Source organism: Spea bombifrons, chromosome 6 (assembly GCF_027358695.1).
Source record: "Spea bombifrons isolate aSpeBom1 chromosome 6, aSpeBom1.2.pri, whole genome shotgun sequence".
Taxonomy (NCBI): Eukaryota; Metazoa; Chordata; class Amphibia; order Anura; family Pelobatidae; genus Spea; species Spea bombifrons.
This window is the reverse complement of record NC_071092.1, coordinates 31,841,098-31,863,099: the sequence shown is the minus strand read 5'-3', so window position 1 is coordinate 31,863,099 and position 22,002 is coordinate 31,841,098. Positions and strand designations below refer to the sequence as shown.

The window sequence follows — 22,002 nt, the reverse complement described above, 5'->3', positions numbered from 1 at the left end:
CACCCTCGGCTTCGTTAGGTTAACATTATGAAAACTGATAACTGGTTTCGCTTTATCAGTTATATTATAACATACATAACACCCTCAGCTTCATTAGGTTAACTGCAGCTCTAGTCTTATTATCATGAAGCCCAATGGAGTGATCCAGCTGATTATTGCTGTGGTTGCTTATAGCGATTAGACCATTTTTCAGCCAGCAGAATAGCTTTGTGTCTGAAATGCAAAAAAAAAAAAAAAAAAAAAAAAGGAATATGATACGTTTGGCTTCCAAGTCCTGCAGTAACTGCGCTAACTATGGCTGTATAAAATAGTTTTGCGTGTTTGGGTTTATCTTCAGCTTCGTAGTTGGCAGAGGACCACAAAACCGAACGTTCAAGCGAACGCAAATGCAGACTATTATTATTATTTACTGTTTTATATAGCACCATCAAATTCCGGAGCGCTGTACAATGGGTAGACAAGACATAGCAAGTAGTATGTAACATAACACATTGACTTACAGAGACAACAGGTGAGCAGAGCCCTGCTCAAAGGAGCTTACAATCTAGAGGGTGTATTACACAATAGTTAAAAGGTGCCATTGTAAGGGATAGACTAGCCCCGCTAGTGTAAGTATTGCGAGGAGGGGTGAGCTAAGGGAATATGGGGGGTGTTAATGTGCAATATTTTAAGCGTCCTTAAAGAAGTGGCCCTTGAGGGATCTTTTGAAGGACCGAAGGCAGTGGGGCGAAGGATAGACCGGGGGAGGGCATTCAAGAGGATAGGAGCAGCCCTGGAGAAATCTCGTAAGCGTGCATGAGAGCTAGAAATCAGAGGAGAGGATAGAAGGAGATCGTTGGATGAGCGGAGAGACCGGTGTAGAGTGTATTTAGAGATGAGCGAGGAGATGTAGGGAGGGGAAATGCTGTGAAGGGCTTTGAAAGAAAGAGTGAGGATTTTGAAATGAATCCTGAATCACACAGGCAGCCAGTGAAGAGACTGACAGAGGGGAGAGACGTTAGTAAAGCGACGGGAAAGGAAGATGAATCTGGCAGCAGCATTCATGGTGGATTGTAGAGAGGTCAGACGGTTAAGAGGGAGACCAGCTATAACAGACAGAATAACAGTAGTCAAGACGGGAGATGATCAGGGCATGGACAAGAGCCTTAGTGGCATGCTGTGTTAGGAAGGGACGGGTGCAGGCAGTGTTTTTAAGATGGAGATGACAGACTGAATGTGGGGGGTGAACAGAAGGTCGGAGTCAAGGGTGACACCAAGACAGCGTGCATGAGTAGACGGGGAGATGATGGCACCATTAGCAACTAGGGAAATTGATGGGGGAATCTTAGCATTGGAGGGAGGAAAGATGAGAAGTTCTGTTTCAAAAAATGTGCAGATATCCAGGAAGGGACAGATGCAAGGCAGTTAGTTACACGAGCTAAGACAGAGGGAGAGAGATCAGGGGATAATAGATAGATAGATCAGGGTGTCATCAGCATACGGGTGGTTTTGAAAGCCAAAGGATGAGATCAGTTTGCCAAGGGAGGAAGTGTAAAGAGAGAAAAGAAGGGGTCCTAGAACAAAGCCTTGGAAGAAGTTCTGAAGGTTAATAGAGCTGACGTCTCTGGTTAGGCGGGGTTGGGGTGCAAGGGAGTGAGTAGGAGGCAAGGTTAGAGAGCAGGAAAGGAAGTGGTGGTCAGAGAGGGGGAAAGGGGAATTAGAAAGGTTAGAGAGAGCACGTGCTAGAAAAAAGGTCCAGGGTGTGACCATCCTCATGAGTAGGGGAGTTAATATGTTGTTGGAGATCAAAAGAGGAGGTAATAGAAAGGCATTTTGAAGCCATGGGACTCAATGAGGTGTCAACTGGGATGTCGAAATCCCCAAGGACAACAGAAGGAATATCAGAGGAGAGGAAGAGAGAAGTGATTGAGAAATATGTTAGCCGGGCCAGGGGCGGTATATAACAGCAACGCGTATGGAGATGGGATGAAATAGTCGGATAGCATGGACTTCGAATGAAGAGAAAGAGAGTGATGGGGCAGAGGGAATAGGTTGAAAAGTACATGTAGGGGAGAGTATGAAGCCTACCCCCCTCTCCCTCCACCCTTCCTGTCATCAGGTCTGGGAGTGTGAGTGAGGTGTAGGCCACCATAGGAGAGAGCAACGGGAGAGGCAGTGTTAGAAGGGCATAGCCAGGTCTCAGTTAGAGCGAGAAGGTGTAAGGAACTAGAGATAAAGTGATCACGTAGGGCTGTTTGTTTGTTACAGACAGAGCATGCATTCCAGAGCGCAAGGGTAAATGGGGGAAGGAGGAGCGGCAGGGTATGTGGGAGATTATTGATTTCTGGAATGTTGACTGGGAGAGGATGGGGGAGAGATCACCTAAGGAGGTCCAGGGTTTGGGGAAATATCCCCAGCTGCTAAACAAATAGTAGAAGAGAAAGCGAGAGGAGGTGGGAATAGGACCTGTGCGAACGGAGAGATTGCTGGGAGTGAGGGGAGGTGGGGGAAAGGGAGGAGGTGACGTTGAAAAGTGCTTGGGATGAGAGAAGGGGAGAAGAAAGTAGTCATGGTGCAATACAGACATAGTGTGGGGTTGCAGGTGGCTGGAGAGAGATAATGATTTTACTAACAACAGAGGAAAGAGAAAAGTGGAACAAGAGGATTGTGAACACGGTATGTGAAGGAAAATGGTGATGGGAATGGAATGGAGGTGGGGGGAAACACAAAAAGCAGTAGGTAGCACTTGACAGTTCAGTGGAATATTGATTGTAGGGAGTCTCCCAGGTCTTCTCTGTCCTTCCTTGTTGTCCTCCTTGGTGAACTCCCAGATAGTGGCATTTAGTAAAAATTGGCACTTGGATTGAAAGTGGCACATTCATTAAGATTTAAAAAAGAGGGTACTTAACCTTAGGGGGCAGCGGCAGCTGCTCTCCTCCACTGCAGTCCAATCACTTTCCACGGGTTAGCTGCGTGAAATCAGGTGAAGCACTTTGCACACGCGCACACAATGTTCACAGAGTTGGGGCTGGGGCAGTAAGCATATCACATGACAGGAGATATAGAATGCACAGAAAATAGCTGGTGAGGGGGGAAATGCAAATAAGGGGATTCTGCTATTGCAGGGGGGGGTCACAATAAACATTTAACCCCTTAAGGACAATGGGCTGTCCTTAAACCCAATAAAAACAATGCATTGTGAGCCTGTACATGTACGGGCTTTGGCATGAAGGGGTTAGAGAGACCTCTCAGTTATCACATGCATTGATGGCTAATGTCCCTTTAACACATTTTTTTTGGCATTTCTCTTACATTTAAGCTTTCTATGAACCGCTTAGGCTACTGACTTAATTCCCTCCAAGCAGACTTTTACTCGCCCATCCCCTTTTTTTCTCCGCTCTTGTGTCTTTAACCCCTTCGTGACAAAGGCTGATTTTACTTTTTGTACCCTTCGTGACAGTGGCCGTTTTAACATTTCTGTTATGGCGGACGTTGATGCCCCGGGGAGGGGCCAGACATGGCCCCTAGTGCCGATCGTGGCGTTGCTGAATGCCTCGAGGTCGAGGCATCACAGCAACAACGTTTGGGTGCAGAAAGCGAACGTAGATCGCTTTCTGCACCCGTTTAAAATCATGACGGTCCTGGCACGTCAATTGTCACTAACCTGATGGATAGGGAAGGCTTCCCCAAGCGCAGACCTGTATACAGCGGCCCCTGGCATTCTCTTCTTGGATAACTGATGCAGGATACAGTGACGTGATAATACACCCCGGGTGATGAGCCCAGCGAGAAGAGATTTAGGCCAGCAGAACAGTATCCAAGTAGCCAATACATACCTCCACTTTCATGCCACTTCATGGGTTGTATTTTGACAAATAAGGTGTATGAGTTTCTATGGGTAATGTATTAGTTGCCATCAAGTTGAAGTAAAAAAAAAAAAAAAAAAAATGTATAATAAGGTATCGGAATGGTCTTACTTACACTCCTTCCGTCATTGCGGCCGCTGTAATCAGTCGTTTTAAGTAACAGTGATTTTGAACACAGGCCCAGATCTAAGATGCTGGCGTGCAAGCAGCTCTTCTGACGAGGGTACCGGTTTCCATGCGGTCTGCTTCTCCAGACGTGTTTTTTTTTTTTTTTTTTGTCCGTTCACATCCAACCCTCATGTTTGTATTATATCGGAAGGTTTAAAGCCACCAAGCGGTGTAGACAATTTGTGTTTTTATCATTATTAACCCACAACAACCTGTTTATTTAAATAAGCGAGAGGTACGGGGAACATTTGAAGAGAATACATCAATGTGTTGCCCACAAAGTATTAGAATCGGATATTGTGTAAGTGAGATTCCAACTACAAGAAGTGCATCATTGCATAGTATGGAACGTAAGGAAATGCGAGTAAAATTAATGGGTCACCAACAATGGTCACTTGTAGTAATTTGAGGCTAGCATACATCTACGTAAAGGGAACACAGTTACAATTGACCAGGGAATTAGCTCATTGGAAATATATCTATTTCTGACGAGGCACTGAATCTCTCTATTAGCTTTCCGACCAGAGAAACTTGAATACATTTGAAGATGAAAAGGAGGACCCGAGTGCTCTGTGTGGAAAAACAAAACCGACATCAAATTATGAAAAGCCCAAAGTGCTTACTTTGCATCGAACCCGATCCGTAGCTACTCGACTAGGAAGTCATATTTATTGATGCGTCTGTTTAACTTCTTTAGTTCATAATATTCCACATATAATTTAAACGAATTGTGGCAGATGTTTGGATTTCAGTTATGTAGACTATTTTAGTGATCAGTCATAGAAGTCATCCCCCCCCCAGCACATAAATTGGAGAATTTATGGTATTTCAGAAATCACTACTTGTGAAATGTCTTTGTGATTTTGCAACGTATAATACTTCATTGCAGATTTCCATGGGATAATGATTAAGTATCCTATTACAGTGGGAAGGTAGGAGTGTATACTAGGGCATTACTCATAGGATTTCATCCATGTAGTTTATGCAAGTTTACAGCTACCCGCTTCCTTCCGGTATAATATAGTGGTGGAGTATTCAGGAGAAAAACATTTTTTGCACATTTTAACTGCCTTGGATGCTTTATAAATATCCACGGTGACACAGGTTACTTGAAAAGGTTTTAGCAACGATTGGGGGGGGAAACAGACCAAGGACTGTTTAAGGTCTGAGTCTCTACATCGCATGGCATAGGAAGTTTTCTATGGCCGCTGGTTAGATCCAACCGTACGGATTTGTTCCAGCGAATGCAGTAAGTTTGTGGATCAAACTTTACCCAGAATGTTTACCATTTGCCAGGATGACATTAAGCACAGTAGAGTAGAGACTTTGGGGAAGGATTTACACACATTCAATTTATTGCATACTTAGTGCATGCCTTCATCAAGCGCATTTCTATGTTACACGATTTGCTCAAACCCCCCCCCCCTTCTAAGGTGTGTAAGGAAAAGGTCAGCTACGAGTAGGTAAGCCATCATGCTGGCTGGTCCCTATATATGCATAGAAAGAAAGAAAGAAAGAAAGAAAGAAAGAAAGAAAGGGTTACTAAGGTTACTTGAAAGAATAAAAAAATAATCAACATACCATTAAAAAAAACACCTCAACGTGTGAGGAAAGGGATTTAGGGGTAATTATTTCTGAGGATTTAAAGGTAGGTAGACAATGCAGTAGAGCAGCAGGTAATGCTAGCAGAATGCTTGGTTGTATAAGGAGAGGTATTAGCAGTAGAAAGAGGGAAGTGCTCATGCCGTTGTACAGATCACTGGTGAGATCTCACTTGGAGTATTGTGTACAGTACTGGAGACCGTATCTCCAGAAGGATATAGATATGTTGGAGAAAGTTCAGAGAAGGGCTCCTTAAAATGGTTTATGGATTACAAAATAAACCTTACCAGGACAGGTTAAAGGATCTTAACCTATATAGCCTGGAAAAAAGACGGGGCAGGGGGGACATGATTTGAAACATTTCAATACTTAAAGGGAATCAACAAAGTAAAGGAAGAAAGTTTATTTAAAAGGAGAAATAAAACCGCAACAAGAGGACACAAGCATAAACTAGAGGGGCAAAGGTTTAATGGTAACATCAGAAAATATTACTTTACGGAAAGGGTAGTGGACGCATGGAATAGCCTCCCAGTGGAAGTGGTAGATGTTAATACAGTATAGTCATTTAAGCAAGCGTGGGATAGGCATAATGCCAAGCTAGATATAGGATAAGGGCAAGTACTAAAGGAGAGTACTCAGAGGTTGGGCAGACTGGATGGGCCTTCTGGTTCTTATCTGCCGTCACTTTCTATGTTTCTAAACTCTTAAAAATAATCCATGTGCGTATAATATAATTTTTTGACTCGGATGCAAGTAAAAAAAAATATATATCAGCATGTGAAGAATGATTTGTCCTGGCTGATTTTCTACATTATGAAAAATTCAGATAACATGAGTGTGAGTGTGTGTGTGGGGGGGGGGGGGGGAGACCTGGTTATATCACGATGACCACAGCAGTAATAACCACAGTCTAACTGTTCAATCTGACCGGGATTTTGGCCCTCTGCTCTTTGCACAATTGATGTAATTCATCAATATTCGTGACTTGTGTTGTTAAAGAAGCCCTAGTCATACAAAAACTTACCTGAGCATTTGTCAGCTTGACAATATACAGAACGATATCCAAAAATAGCTGAAGAAAAAAAAATAACAAATGAAACTCACAATACTATATAACAACTCTGTATACCCGCAACAATAATGGGAAATATGTATAATACAGGAGAATAGGAAAGCAAGCCACTAGTTAACGTGGAAAGACGGTATTTTGTTCAACACTGCAAAGTGCACCTTGGGTAAATCCAGACCACAATGGCAAATGATTACATGTTATTCACAAGAACAGCGTATGCATGTATGTAAATTTTATTGATAAATAACAGCATAATAAAAGGGGAGGCATAATACGTGTAGCCAATAGATTGTCAGCTTCGGTACCAGTATATTTAATGTATGTTCATTTGTAAGTTGTATTTACTTTTACGGTACCCTATTGTAACAGCTCTACCAAATCTGTTGGTGCTATATAAAATGTAAATGTAGTCATGAAAGTACAGCAGTCTACAGACAACTTTATTGGGGTACAAAAGCTATGGATACATTTGTAAAGGAGGCCCCTGTCTGTAAATCTCACAGTGTAAGTAATATACTGGTAATATAAATGGTAGCTACATTAACTTTATAATTATTTTCCTTGTGAAAGAAATACAGTAAGAGCATAAAGGACCATAGCCTATTTTTGAAGTACCCAGCACAAACAAAAAAAAAAGGTAACAAAACACTCACAACTAGAAGAGCCATGAGGAAACTCACCTTGCTTAAGTTTGAATACTGGTTCACCACGCTGTTACAAAACCTCTCAACATCTTGCGTGAGCAGCTGATGTGCATTTGCTATCCTGTTGTCCAAGTTGCCTATCTTAAACGTGGGGGGGGGGGGAAACAATCTATGTGGGGAACGTATTATACCTTGTGATATTTTATACATTAAATGGAACATTACTGAGAAAATAAGTAATTGTCTCTTAGGCTCAAAACCTGTTTATATCACCACGATCACAGCAACAATACCCACAGTCAAACTCTTCCAGTAGTTATCAATCTGGCCGAGATTTTGTTCACCGGCTCATTGTAGAATTGATGTAATTCATCAGTGTTTGTGGCTTGAAGTCCTAGTCATACAAAAACATACCCGAGCCCCAATAGCACTTACCAGCTTGATGATATACAGAGACATGATCCTACAGAACAACAGTAGCTGCTAGACATGAGAAATCCATCTTGTATGTCCAGTTATTTAGCCTTGTTCAAGACTATGTTAGCTGTAGCTAAAGTTTCCACACACACACACATATATATATATAAATATACACACACACACACACACACACACACAGCTACAGTTTTTACCATCATTAAACCATGACAAAAATTGCCCATAGATCCTGCTTTGCATAAACTTGTTTTTGGAGATATGGGGTTTAAAAATAAGAGCCAGTCAAGAACCCTGGCAAAAGGTGGCAAACCCAGCAGAACAGATCTCTGCCTTGTAGGCCTCTATTTTTTTTCTCTTAGACAGCATGTCATGACCTACATGTACTTCCCAAAAGGGAGGAGGAATAACTTAAGGGGAGATGATTCAGGTCAACATGGCTACTCCTACACATATTATATATATATATACATATGTGTGTATATACACACACACACACATATATATACATATACACACACACACATATATATATACATATACACACACACACATATATATATACATATACACACACACACATATATATATACATATACACACACACACATATATATACATATACACACACACACATATATATATACATATACACACACACACATATATATACATATACACACACACACATATATATACATATACACACACACACATATATATACATATACACACACACATATATATACATATACACACACACATATATATACATATACACACACACATATATATACATATACACACACACATATATATACATATACACACACACATATATATACATATACACACACACATATATATACATATACACACTTAAATGCAACATTCTCACTAAGCTCCTGGGCTTACAAACTCAGCGTCTCCTTGGCACAGATAAAATAAAGTTAATAAACGGACAGGCTGATTTAAGAGACGTGTATCTTCACTCATGACATGCCACAGAGGGCAAAAGAAGAAAACAAACATAAAACAAACGTTTTAGCTTACTATAATAACTAGAAAAGCATCTGGCAGCGAGCGGCTCTTGAAAATAGTATCTGGTCGTGTGATATAGCCACTACCAAGCACACATGTCTTAGCATATCCCCCAATGTCTAAACTTTCGATTAAGTAGAAAAAAAGGCAACACAAGAATGCTTACGACAGGCATGGCGGCTATAAAGTTGAAGAGGCCTCTCTTAAAATCGTTTCTGCTGCGGCTGATGATCGCACTGCAAACCACCACATGTATGTATGTTACAGCGCACTTTCCACAGAGGCAACAGATATTTGAGAAAATCAGTGAAATGCAATATCCTTATACTATGCTTTTGATGGATGCAGAACGGATTTAATATAAAGGCCATGTGGTAGAAACCCAATGCAGCACAGGCAGCAGGCAGTTACGTGACAGTCAAAACCAAGAGCTCACCAGCGGAATGGCAGCTATATGGCGCCAAACCGGAAGTGGGGCACGAAACCGGAAGTGACCGTCATCCTAGTGCGCATGCGCAGAACGGAGCGGGCCCGAAACCGGAAGTGGGGCATGAAACCGGAAATGGGCCCGAAACCGGAAGTGCCCAACCTCTTACTGCGCATGCGCAAAACCGGAAGTCCGCGCATGCGCAGAACGGACCTGACCGAAACCGGAAGTGGGGCATGAAACCGGAAGTGAGCACGATACCGGAAGTGGGGCATGAAACCGGAAGTGGGCACCTCCTACTGCGCATGCGCAAAACCGGAAGTCTGCGCATGCGCAGAACTGACCTGGCCGAAACCGGAAGTGGGGCACCTCCTACTGCGCATGCGCAAACCAGGAAATCGGCGCATGCGCAGAACTGACCTGGGCGAAACCGGAAGTGGGGCACCTCCTACTGCGCATGCGTGGAACCGGAAGTCCGCGCATGCGCAGAACGTTCCTGACACGGCAATTTCGTGGGGGCGGGGCCTACCTCCAACTTCTCGCTGTTTTATTCTGAATGGCGATGAGAGGATGGTTGAACCTTGCTGGCTTATGAAGCTGCAGGGACCCCAAGGTGTTTTTTTTTTTCCCCTCAACAGCTGCAGGCATTTGTTTGATAGTGTGATTGGTAAGAGTTGTAGCAGCTGTGAAGTGCGTTTTCGATGGTATTTAGCTAGTGTCTGCCTGGGATTGATGGTAGTTGTCACTGACAGCTGTAAAACAGAAAACAGAGTCATGCTTTTGTTCCATTGAATTAGACAATCACGATTATAAGTGAACATTTTGGTCTGTAGCAACTGCTTGACAGCATAGAGATAACACAATTATGGTTCTAGCCCTCCCACAGTCACTCATGGATCCCCTGTGTCCTGGCATCATACATCAAAGGTTTTTTTTCACTAGATGCTGCATGTAGAGTTTAATAGGCAAAATGCTTGGAATTGTAAAATTCACCAAAAATAAGAGATTATAGAATTTACCTGTTTTACGGAGAATTGTGCAGTGTTACCTGCTTTTCATATGTATTAATGTTAATTGAAATATAAGTGGTTATAATTATACAATTTATAGCCTCGTTTTTAAAGGTAAATTTAAACAGTGTATTCTACCAGACTTCTCGTATTACATGTCACTGATTAACAACATTTCCCGTGATAAATTCCATGCATCCAGGAACAATACTTTACAAAAAAATAAGCGCAATGAAATATTATTTAGAAATATAGCCACTTAATAAAGACAGGAGGAGTCCGGTGGCTTGTGGAGAGATGCAGTCAAATGACCGTAGTATGATGAGTGCGGATACACGTGTGAGTTTCTATTTAGAATTCTTTGAATTTTTAATTCTTCAGATCCAGTGGAAAGATGGTAAAGGTTGTAGTACACAATGAACACGAATGGACTTAGAGCACTTTCCAAGGGCTATAACCAAGGAAATTTAGAATACGGCAGCAGCTAAGATATATAAGTATTGAGGTGCGTTCAAATAAAATAAACAGGAAAGGGAACAAGTGATTCTACAATAAGCAAAATAAATCATACAAAAATCAATACATACATGGCAGAAGAGCAGATAATGTGGAAGATCGCCAACGTTTCCGCACAGCAGAACCACCGAAGTCCATCGAGGCTGCCCGTGTGTCCTGAGACAGTTCTTGGTCTTGTTTTAGCTTCAAGGTGGCTTTATGCTTGTTCCGTGTATGTTCCCTTAAAAAGGCAAATAACAGGAATGGGTCGCAGAAGTTATCTTAACCGAGCAGAAGGGGTTTTAAAACATTTGGTCCGTAGTGAGGTCACTTACCAATGGCTGTAGGTAACTCGCAGGAGTCGCGTCCGGCCATTCGGCAAGGGTAGCAGGCGAATTACGCAGGAGTGGTGTCAGGTCACCAGAGAACAGGACTGGACAGCGGTCAGGTCGATGATTACAGCCAGATAACTGAAATAGGATTGGGTTTCTTGCCACCACTTTTAACAACAGATAAAGAGTCAGATTACGGAGTTGAAAGTCAATAAAAAGGAAGCCATGAGCAGCGTAAGCGTAAGGTGCATGCGTGAGGTCTTACACGGCTATTACTGCTGGGCGTTAATTAGCACCATGTACTACAAAGAAATTGAATATGAATCAGCGCTGTCCGGAATTCAAAAACCTGCAGAGTTTCCAATGGAAGCAGAGACTTACGGATAAACACATATAATATGTGTTAACTCCTTAATTCCCTCTTTAGGGATTTGAGAGGTAGGCAGCAGTTCATTTTTGGTTTCAGATCCACATTGAGGACAGAATAGACTGTCCTTAAGTGTAGACGGGATAAAATGTGTAATAATAGTAATGGAGATCTGTGTAGGGAGAGGAACAACCCAGGGCCACCATAGAGCCGTCTCTATTTAGAATGATTATAATGCTAGGAGGGTACAGGTAGGCATTTTCATTATGCGGTGCTGGCAAGCGTTACCGTCGGACAGCACCCAATATAAAGCCAACGCTTGCCCTTTGCCCACACCTTTGTTCACCAAAAGAAATGCTCTCCGCTCTTCAGTCCTTTATCCCCGTCTGTCTCTGGCGTGGTGCGGGTACTATAATACATGACTGCCCATCAAAGCCGGCTTTTCCTCCCCATCCCCTGTGTCTTTTGATTGATTAAATATTAATTGCTTACCATTTGATGGATGCTCCCTTTTTTTGCCAATTGACAAATATGTTTTCTCGTGTTCAAGCTCCAAGAAAGGACCCATGCAAAAAACAAACAAACAACAAAACAGTAAAATTTCAGATGAAGAAAAAAGCAAATAAAAAAGAAAAGATGCCAGAAAGACTCCTGCATCAGAGGAAAACATTATGAAAACTGATAACTGGTTTCGCTTAATTAGTTATATTATAACATACATTACACATAACACCCTCGGCTTCGTTAGGTTAACATTATGAAAACTGATAACTGGTTTCGCTTTATCAGTTATATTATAACATACATAACACCCTCAGCTTCATTAGGTTAACTGCAGCTCTAGTCTTATTATCATGAAGCCCAATGGAGTGATCCAGCTGATTATTGCTGTGGTTGCTTATAGCGATTAGACCATTTTTCAGCCAGCAGAATAGCTTTGTGTCTGAAATGCAAAAAAAAAAAAAAAAAAAAAAAAGGAATATGATACGTTTGGCTTCCAAGTCCTGCAGTAACTGCGCTAACTATGGCTGTATAAAATAGTTTTGCGTGTTTGGGTTTATCTTCAGCTTCGTAGTTGGCAGAGGACCACAAAACCGAACGTTCAAGCGAACGCAAATGCAGACTATTATTATTATTTACTGTTTTATATAGCACCATCAAATTCCGGAGCGCTGTACAATGGGTAGACAAGACATAGCAAGTAGTATGTAACATAACACATTGACTTACAGAGACAACAGGTGAGCAGAGCCCTGCTCAAAGGAGCTTACAATCTAGAGGGTGTATTACACAATAGTTAAAAGGTGCCATTGTAAGGGATAGACTAGCCCCGCTAGTGTAAGTATTGCGAGGAGGGGTGAGCTAAGGGAATATGGGGGGTGTTAATGTGCAATATTTTAAGCGTCCTTAAAGAAGTGGCCCTTGAGGGATCTTTTGAAGGACCGAAGGCAGTGGGGCGAAGGATAGACCGGGGGAGGGCATTCAAGAGGATAGGAGCAGCCCTGGAGAAATCTCGTAAGCGTGCATGAGAGCTAGAAATCAGAGGAGAGGATAGAAGGAGATCGTTGGATGAGCGGAGAGACCGGTGTAGAGTGTATTTAGAGATGAGCGAGGAGATGTAGGGAGGGGAAATGCTGTGAAGGGCTTTGAAAGAAAGAGTGAGGATTTTGAAATGAATCCTGAATCACACAGGCAGCCAGTGAAGAGACTGACAGAGGGGAGAGACGTTAGTAAAGCGACGGGAAAGGAAGATGAATCTGGCAGCAGCATTCATGGTGGATTGTAGAGAGGTCAGACGGTTAAGAGGGAGACCAGCTATAACAGACAGAATAACAGTAGTCAAGACGGGAGATGATCAGGGCATGGACAAGAGCCTTAGTGGCATGCTGTGTTAGGAAGGGACGGGTGCAGGCAGTGTTTTTAAGATGGAGATGACAGACTGAATGTGGGGGGTGAACAGAAGGTCGGAGTCAAGGGTGACACCAAGACAGCGTGCATGAGTAGACGGGGAGATGATGGCACCATTAGCAACTAGGGAAATTGATGGGGGAATCTTAGCATTGGAGGGAGGAAAGATGAGAAGTTCTGTTTCAAAAAATGTGCAGATATCCAGGAAGGGACAGATGCAAGGCAGTTAGTTACACGAGCTAAGACAGAGGGAGAGAGATCAGGGGATAATAGATAGATAGATCAGGGTGTCATCAGCATACGGGTGGTTTTGAAAGCCAAAGGATGAGATCAGTTTGCCAAGGGAGGAAGTGTAAAGAGAGAAAAGAAGGGGTCCTAGAACAAAGCCTTGGAAGAAGTTCTGAAGGTTAATAGAGCTGACGTCTCTGGTTAGGCGGGGTTGGGGTGCAAGGGAGTGAGTAGGAGGCAAGGTTAGAGAGCAGGAAAGGAAGTGGTGGTCAGAGAGGGGGAAAGGGGAATTAGAAAGGTTAGAGAGAGCACGTGCTAGAAAAAAGGTCCAGGGTGTGACCATCCTCATGAGTAGGGGAGTTAATATGTTGTTGGAGATCAAAAGAGGAGGTAATAGAAAGGCATTTTGAAGCCATGGGACTCAATGAGGTGTCAACTGGGATGTCGAAATCCCCAAGGACAACAGAAGGAATATCAGAGGAGAGGAAGAGAGAAGTGATTGAGAAATATGTTAGCCGGGCCAGGGGCGGTATATAACAGCAACGCGTATGGAGATGGGATGAAATAGTCGGATAGCATGGACTTCGAATGAAGAGAAAGAGAGTGATGGGGCAGAGGGAATAGGTTGAAAAGTACATGTAGGGGAGAGTATGAAGCCTACCCCCCTCTCCCTCCACCCTTCCTGTCATCAGGTCTGGGAGTGTGAGTGAGGTGTAGGCCACCATAGGAGAGAGCAACGGGAGAGGCAGTGTTAGAAGGGCATAGCCAGGTCTCAGTTAGAGCGAGAAGGTGTAAGGAACTAGAGATAAAGTGATCACGTAGGGCTGTTTGTTTGTTACAGACAGAGCATGCATTCCAGAGCGCAAGGGTAAATGGGGGAAGGAGGAGCGGCAGGGTATGTGGGAGATTATTGATTTCTGGAATGTTGACTGGGAGAGGATGGGGGAGAGATCACCTAAGGAGGTCCAGGGTTTGGGGAAATATCCCCAGCTGCTAAACAAATAGTAGAAGAGAAAGCGAGAGGAGGTGGGAATAGGACCTGTGCGAACGGAGAGATTGCTGGGAGTGAGGGGAGGTGGGGGAAAGGGAGGAGGTGACGTTGAAAAGTGCTTGGGATGAGAGAAGGGGAGAAGAAAGTAGTCATGGTGCAATACAGACATAGTGTGGGGTTGCAGGTGGCTGGAGAGAGATAATGATTTTACTAACAACAGAGGAAAGAGAAAAGTGGAACAAGAGGATTGTGAACACGGTATGTGAAGGAAAATGGTGATGGGAATGGAATGGAGGTGGGGGGAAACACAAAAAGCAGTAGGTAGCACTTGACAGTTCAGTGGAATATTGATTGTAGGGAGTCTCCCAGGTCTTCTCTGTCCTTCCTTGTTGTCCTCCTTGGTGAACTCCCAGATAGTGGCATTTAGTAAAAATTGGCACTTGGATTGAAAGTGGCACATTCATTAAGATTTAAAAAAGAGGGTACTTAACCTTAGGGGGCAGCGGCAGCTGCTCTCCTCCACTGCAGTCCAATCACTTTCCACGGGTTAGCTGCGTGAAATCAGGTGAAGCACTTTGCACACGCGCACACAATGTTCACAGAGTTGGGGCTGGGGCAGTAAGCATATCACATGACAGGAGATATAGAATGCACAGAAAATAGCTGGTGAGGGGGGAAATGCAAATAAGGGGATTCTGCTATTGCAGGGGGGGGTCACAATAAACATTTAACCCCTTAAGGACAATGGGCTGTCCTTAAACCCAATAAAAACAATGCATTGTGAGCCTGTACATGTACGGGCTTTGGCATGAAGGGGTTAGAGAGACCTCTCAGTTATCACATGCATTGATGGCTAATGTCCCTTTAACACATTTTTTTTGGCATTTCTCTTACATTTAAGCTTTCTATGAACCGCTTAGGCTACTGACTTAATTCCCTCCAAGCAGACTTTTACTCGCCCATCCCCTTTTTTTCTCCGCTCTTGTGTCTTTAACCCCTTCGTGACAAAGGCTGATTTTACTTTTTGTACCCTTCGTGACAGTGGCCGTTTTAACATTTCTGTTATGGCGGACGTTGATGCCCCGGGGAGGGGCCAGACATGGCCCCTAGTGCCGATCGTGGCGTTGCTGAATGCCTCGAGGTCGAGGCATCACAGCAACAACGTTTGGGTGCAGAAAGCGAACGTAGATCGCTTTCTGCACCCGTTTAAAATCATGACGGTCCTGGCACGTCAATTGTCACTAACCTGATGGATAGGGAAGGCTTCCCCAAGCGCAGACCTGTATACAGCGGCCCCTGGCATTCTCTTCTTGGATAACTGATGCAGGATACAGTGACGTGATAATACACCCCGGGTGATGAGCCCAGCGAGAAGAGATTTAGGCCAGCAGAACAGTATCCAAGTAGCCAATACATACCTCCACTTTCATGCCACTTCATGGGTTGTATTTTGACAAATAAGGTGTATGAGTTTCTATGGGTAATGTATTAGTTGCCATCAAGTTGAAGTAAAAAAAAAAAAAAAAAAAATGTATAATAAGGTATCGGAATGGTCTTACTTACACTCCTTCCGTCATTGCGGCCGCTGTAATCAGTCGTTTTAAGTAACAGTGATTTTGAACACAGGCCCAGATCTAAGATGCTGGCGTGCAAGCAGCTCTTCTGACGAGGGTACCGGTTTCCATGCGGTCTGCTTCTCCAGACGTGTTTTTTTTTTTTTTTTTTGTCCGTTCACATCCAACCCTCATGTTTGTATTATATCGGAAGGTTTAAAGCCACCAAGCGGTGTAGACAATTTGTGTTTTTATCATTATTAACCCACAACAACCTGTTTATTTAAATAAGCGAGAGGTACGGGGAACATTTGAAGAGAATACATCAATGTGTTGCCCACAAAGTATTAGAATCGGATATTGTGTAAGTGAGATTCCAACTACAAGAAGTGCATCATTGCATAGTATGGAACGTAAGGAAATGCGAGTAAAATTAATGGGTCACCAACAATGGTCACTTGTAGTAATTTGAGGCTAGCATACATCTACGTAAAGGGAACACAGTTACAATTGACCAGGGAATTAGCTCATTGGAAATATATCTATTTCTGACGAGGCACTGAATCTCTCTATTAGCTTTCCGACCAGAGAAACTTGAATACATTTGAAGATGAAAAGGAGGACCCGAGTGCTCTGTGTGGAAAAACAAAACCGACATCAAATTATGAAAAGCCCAAAGTGCTTACTTTGCATCGAACCCGATCCGTAGCTACTCGACTAGGAAGTCATATTTATTGATGCGTCTGTTTAACTTCTTTAGTTCATAATATTCCACATATAATTTAAACGAATTGTGGCAGATGTTTGGATTTCAGTTATGTAGACTATTTTAGTGATCAGTCATAGAAGTCATCCCCCCCCCAGCACATAAATTGGAGAATTTATGGTATTTCAGAAATCACTACTTGTGAAATGTCTTTGTGATTTTGCAACGTATAATACTTCATTGCAGATTTCCATGGGATAATGATTAAGTATCCTATTACAGTGGGAAGGTAGGAGTGTATACTAGGGCATTACTCATAGGATTTCATCCATGTAGTTTATGCAAGTTTACAGCTACCCGCTTCCTTCCCGGTATAATATAGTGGTGGAGTATTCAGGAGAAAAACATTTTTTGCACATTTTAACTGCCTTGGATGCTTTATAAATATCCACGGTGACACAGGTTACTTGAAAAGGTTTTAGCAACGATTGGGGGGGGAAACAGACCAAGGACTGTTTAAGGTCTGAGTCTCTACATCGCATGGCATAGGAAGTTTTCTATGGCCGCTGGTTAGATCCAACCGTACGGATTTGTTCCAGCGAATGCAGTAAGTTTGTGGATCAAACTTTACCCAGAATGTTTACCATTTGCCAGGATGACATTAAGCACAGTAGAGTAGAGACTTTGGGGAAGGATTTACACACATTCAATTTATTGCATACTTAGTGCATGCCTTCATCAAGCGCATTTCTATGTTACACGATTTGCTCAAACCCCCCCCCCCTTCTAAGGTGTGTAAGGAAAAGGTCAGCTACGAGTAGGTAAGCCATCATGCTGGCTGGTCCCTATATATGCATGAAGAAAGAAAGAAAGAAAGAAAGAAAGAAAGAAAGAAAGAAAGAAAGGGTTACTAAGGTTACTTGAAAGAATAAAAAAATAATCAACATACCATTAAAAAAAACACCTCAACGTGTGAGGAAAGGGATTTAGGGGTAATTATTTCTGAGGATTTAAAGGTAGGTAGACAATGCAGTAGAGCAGCAGGTAATGCTAGCAGAATGCTTGGTTGTATAAGGAGAGGTATTAGCAGTAGAAAGAGGGAAGTGCTCATGCCGTTGTACAGATCACTGGTGAGATCTCACTTGGAGTATTGTGTACAGTACTGGAGACCGTATCTCCAGAAGGATATAGATATGTTGGAGAAAGTTCAGAGAAGGGCTCCTTAAAATGGTTTATGGATTACAAAATAAACCTTACCAGGACAGGTTAAAGGATCTTAACCTATATAGCCTGGAAAAAAGACGGGGCAGGGGGGACATGATTTGAAACATTTCAATACTTAAAGGGAATCAACAAAGTAAAGGAAGAAAGTTTATTTAAAAGGAGAAATAAAACCGCAACAAGAGGACACAAGCATAAACTAGAGGGGCAAAGGTTTAATGGTAACATCAGAAAATATTACTTTACGGAAAGGGTAGTGGACGCATGGAATAGCCTCCCAGTGGAAGTGGTAGATGTTAATACAGTATAGTCATTTAAGCAAGCGTGGGATAGGCATAATGCCAAGCTAGATATAGGATAAGGGCAAGTACTAAAGGAGAGTACTCAGAGGTTGGGCAGACTGGATGGGCCTTCTGGTTCTTATCTGCCGTCACTTTCTATGTTTCTAAACTCTTAAAAATAATCCATGTGCGTATAATATAATTTTTTGACTCGGATGCAAGTAAAAAAAAATATATATCAGCATGTGAAGAATGATTTGTCCTGGCTGATTTTCTACATTATGAAAAATTCAGATAACATGAGTGTGAGTGTGTGTGTGGGGGGGGGGGGGGGAGACCTGGTTATATCACGATGACCACAGCAGTAATAACCACAGTCTAACTGTTCAATCTGACCGGGATTTTGGCCCTCTGCTCTTTGCACAATTGATGTAATTCATCAATATTCGTGACTTGTGTTGTTAAAGAAGCCCTAGTCATACAAAAACTTACCTGAGCATTTGTCAGCTTGACAATATACAGAACGATATCCAAAAATAGCTGAAGAAAAAAAAATAACAAATGAAACTCACAATACTATATAACAACTCTGTATACCCGCAACAATAATGGGAAATATGTATAATACAGGAGAATAGGAAAGCAAGCCACTAGTTAACGTGGAAAGACGGTATTTTGTTCAACACTGCAAAGTGCACCTTGGGTAAATCCAGACCACAATGGCAAATGATTACATGTTATTCACAAGAACAGCGTATGCATGTATGTAAATTTTATTGATAAATAACAGCATAATAAAAGGGGAGGCATAATACGTGTAGCCAATAGATTGTCAGCTTCGGTACCAGTATATTTAATGTATGTTCATTTGTAAGTTGTATTTACTTTTACGGTACCCTATTGTAACAGCTCTACCAAATCTGTTGGTGCTATATAAAATGTAAATGTAGTCATGAAAGTACAGCAGTCTACAGACAACTTTATTGGGGTACAAAAGCTATGGATACATTTGTAAAGGAGGCCCCTGTCTGTAAATCTCACAGTGTAAGTAATATACTGGTAATATAAATGGTAGCTACATTAACTTTATAATTATTTTCCTTGTGAAAGAAATACAGTAAGAGCATAAAGGACCATAGCCTATTTTTGAAGTACCCAGCACAAACAAAAAAAAAAGGTAACAAAACACTCACAACTAGAAGAGCCATGAGGAAACTCACCTTGCTTAAGTTTGAATACTGGTTCACCACGCTGTTACAAAACCTCTCAACATCTTGCGTGAGCAGCTGATGTGCATTTGCTATCCTGTTGTCCAAGTTGCCTATCTTAAACGTGGGGGGGGGGGGAAACAATCTATGTGGGGAACGTATTATACCTTGTGATATTTTATACATTAAATGGAACATTACTGAGAAAATAAGTAATTGTCTCTTAGGCTCAAAACCTGTTTATATCACCACGATCACAGCAACAATACCCACAGTCAAACTCTTCCAGTAGTTATCAATCTGGCCGAGATTTTGTTCACCGGCTCATTGTAGAATTGATGTAATTCATCAGTGTTTGTGGCTTGAAGTCCTAGTCATACAAAAACATACCCGAGCCCCAATAGCACTTACCAGCTTGATGATATACAGAGACATGATCCTACAGAACAACAGTAGCTGCTAGACATGAGAAATCCATCTTGTATGTCCAGTTATTTAGCCTTGTTCAAGACTATGTTAGCTGTAGCTAAAGTTTCCACACACACACACATATATATATATAAATATACACACACACACACACACACACACACAGCTACAGTTTTTACCATCATTAAACCATGACAAAAATTGCCCATAGATCCTGCTTTGCATAAACTTGTTTTTGGAGATATGGGGTTTAAAAATAAGAGCCAGTCAAGAACCCTGGCAAAAGGTGGCAAACCCAGCAGAACAGATCTCTGCCTTGTAGGCCTCTATTTTTTTTCTCTTAGACAGCATGTCATGACCTACATGTACTTCCCAAAAGGGAGGAGGAATAACTTAAGGGGAGATGATTCAGGTCAACATGGCTACTCCTACACATATTATATATATATATACATATGTGTGTATATACACACACACACATATATATATACATATACACACACACACATATATATATACATATACACACACACACATATATATATACATATACACACACACACATATATATATACATATACACACACACACATATATATACATATACACACACACACATATATATATACATATACACACACACACATATATATACATATACACACACACACATATATATACATATACACACACACACATATATATACATATACACACACACATATATATACATATACACACACACATATATATACATATACACACACACATATATATACATATACACACACACATATATATACATATACACACACACATATATATACATATACACACTTAAATGCAACATTCTCACTAAGCTCCTGGGCTTACAAACTCAGCGTCTCCTTGGCACAGATAAAATAAAGTTAATAAACGGACAGGCTGATTTAAGAGACGTGTATCTTCACTCATGACATGCCACAGAGGGCAAAAGAAGAAAACAAACATAAAACAAACGTTTTAGCTTACTATAATAACTAGAAAAGCATCTGGCAGCGAGCGGCTCTTGAAAATAGTATCTGGTCGTGTGATATAGCCACTACCAAGCACACATGTCTTAGCATATCCCCCAATGTCTAAACTTTCGATTAAGTAGAAAAAAAGGCAACACAAGAATGCTTACGACAGGCATGGCGGCTATAAAGTTGAAGAGGCCTCTCTTAAAATCGTTTCTGCTGCGGCTGATGATCGCACTGCAAACCACCACATGTATGTATGTTACAGCGCACTTTCCACAGAGGCAACAGATATTTGAGAAAATCAGTGAAATGCAATATCCTTATACTATGCTTTTGATGGATGCAGAACGGATTTAATATAAAGGCCATGTGGTAGAAACCCAATGCAGCACAGGCAGCAGGCAGTTACGTGACAGTCAAAACCAAGAGCTCACCAGCGGAATGGCAGCTATATGGCGCCAAACCGGAAGTGGGGCACGAAACCGGAAGTGACCGTCATCCTAGTGCGCATGCGCAGAACGGAGCGGGCCCGAAACCGGAAGTGGGGCATGAAACCGGAAATGGGCCCGAAACCGGAAGTGCCCAACCTCTTACTGCGCATGCGCAAAACCGGAAGTCCGCGCATGCGCAGAACGGACCTGACCGAAACCGGAAGTGGGGCATGAAACCGGAAGTGAGCACGATACCGGAAGTGGGGCATGAAACCGGAAGTGGGCACCTCCTACTGCGCATGCGCAAAACCGGAAGTCTGCGCATGCGCAGAACTGACCTGGCCGAAACCGGAAGTGGGGCACCTCCTACTGCGCATGCGCAAACCAGGAAATCGGCGCATGCGCAGAACTGACCTGGGCGAAACCGGAAGTGGGGCACCTCCTACTGCGCATGCGTGGAACCGGAAGTCCGCGCATGCGCAGAACGTTCCTGACACGGCAATTTCGTGGGGGCGGGGCCTACCTCCAACTTCTCGCTGTTTTATTCTGAATGGCGATGAGAGGATGGTTGAACCTTGCTGGCTTATGAAGCTGCAGGGACCCCAAG

At 42.4% G+C, this 22,002-nt stretch overlaps 3 long non-coding RNA genes across 4 annotated transcripts; all 3 read right to left on the bottom strand.

Annotated features, from left to right (window-relative positions):
* Nucleotides 1-5,345: 5,345 nt before the first annotated feature.
* Nucleotides 5,346-7,872, bottom strand: LOC128500250 (uncharacterized). Its single transcript, XR_008354905.1, has 3 exons — nucleotides 7,368-7,872; nucleotides 6,640-6,687; nucleotides 5,346-5,500 (listed from the first exon to the last, which is right to left on the bottom strand). It is a non-coding gene; the product is annotated as an uncharacterized LOC128500250 (long non-coding RNA).
* A 778-nt stretch (nucleotides 7,873-8,650) lies between these two features.
* Nucleotides 8,651-12,137, bottom strand: LOC128500860 (uncharacterized). Of its 2 annotated transcripts, XR_008354961.1 has the most exons (5): nucleotides 11,931-12,137; nucleotides 11,075-11,238; nucleotides 10,832-10,980; nucleotides 9,764-9,986; nucleotides 8,651-9,043 (listed from the first exon to the last, which is right to left on the bottom strand). It is a non-coding gene; the product is annotated as an uncharacterized LOC128500860 (long non-coding RNA). The 2 variants fall into 2 exon arrangements; XR_008354960.1 differs by lacking the exon at nucleotides 11,931-12,137 and having other exon boundaries at nucleotides 11,075-11,379.
* A 5,377-nt stretch (nucleotides 12,138-17,514) lies between these two features.
* Nucleotides 17,515-20,051, bottom strand: LOC128500698 (uncharacterized). Its single transcript, XR_008354946.1, has 3 exons — nucleotides 19,547-20,051; nucleotides 18,819-18,866; nucleotides 17,515-17,669 (listed from the first exon to the last, which is right to left on the bottom strand). It is a non-coding gene; the product is annotated as an uncharacterized LOC128500698 (long non-coding RNA).
* Between the last annotated feature and the right edge of the window lie 1,951 nt (nucleotides 20,052-22,002).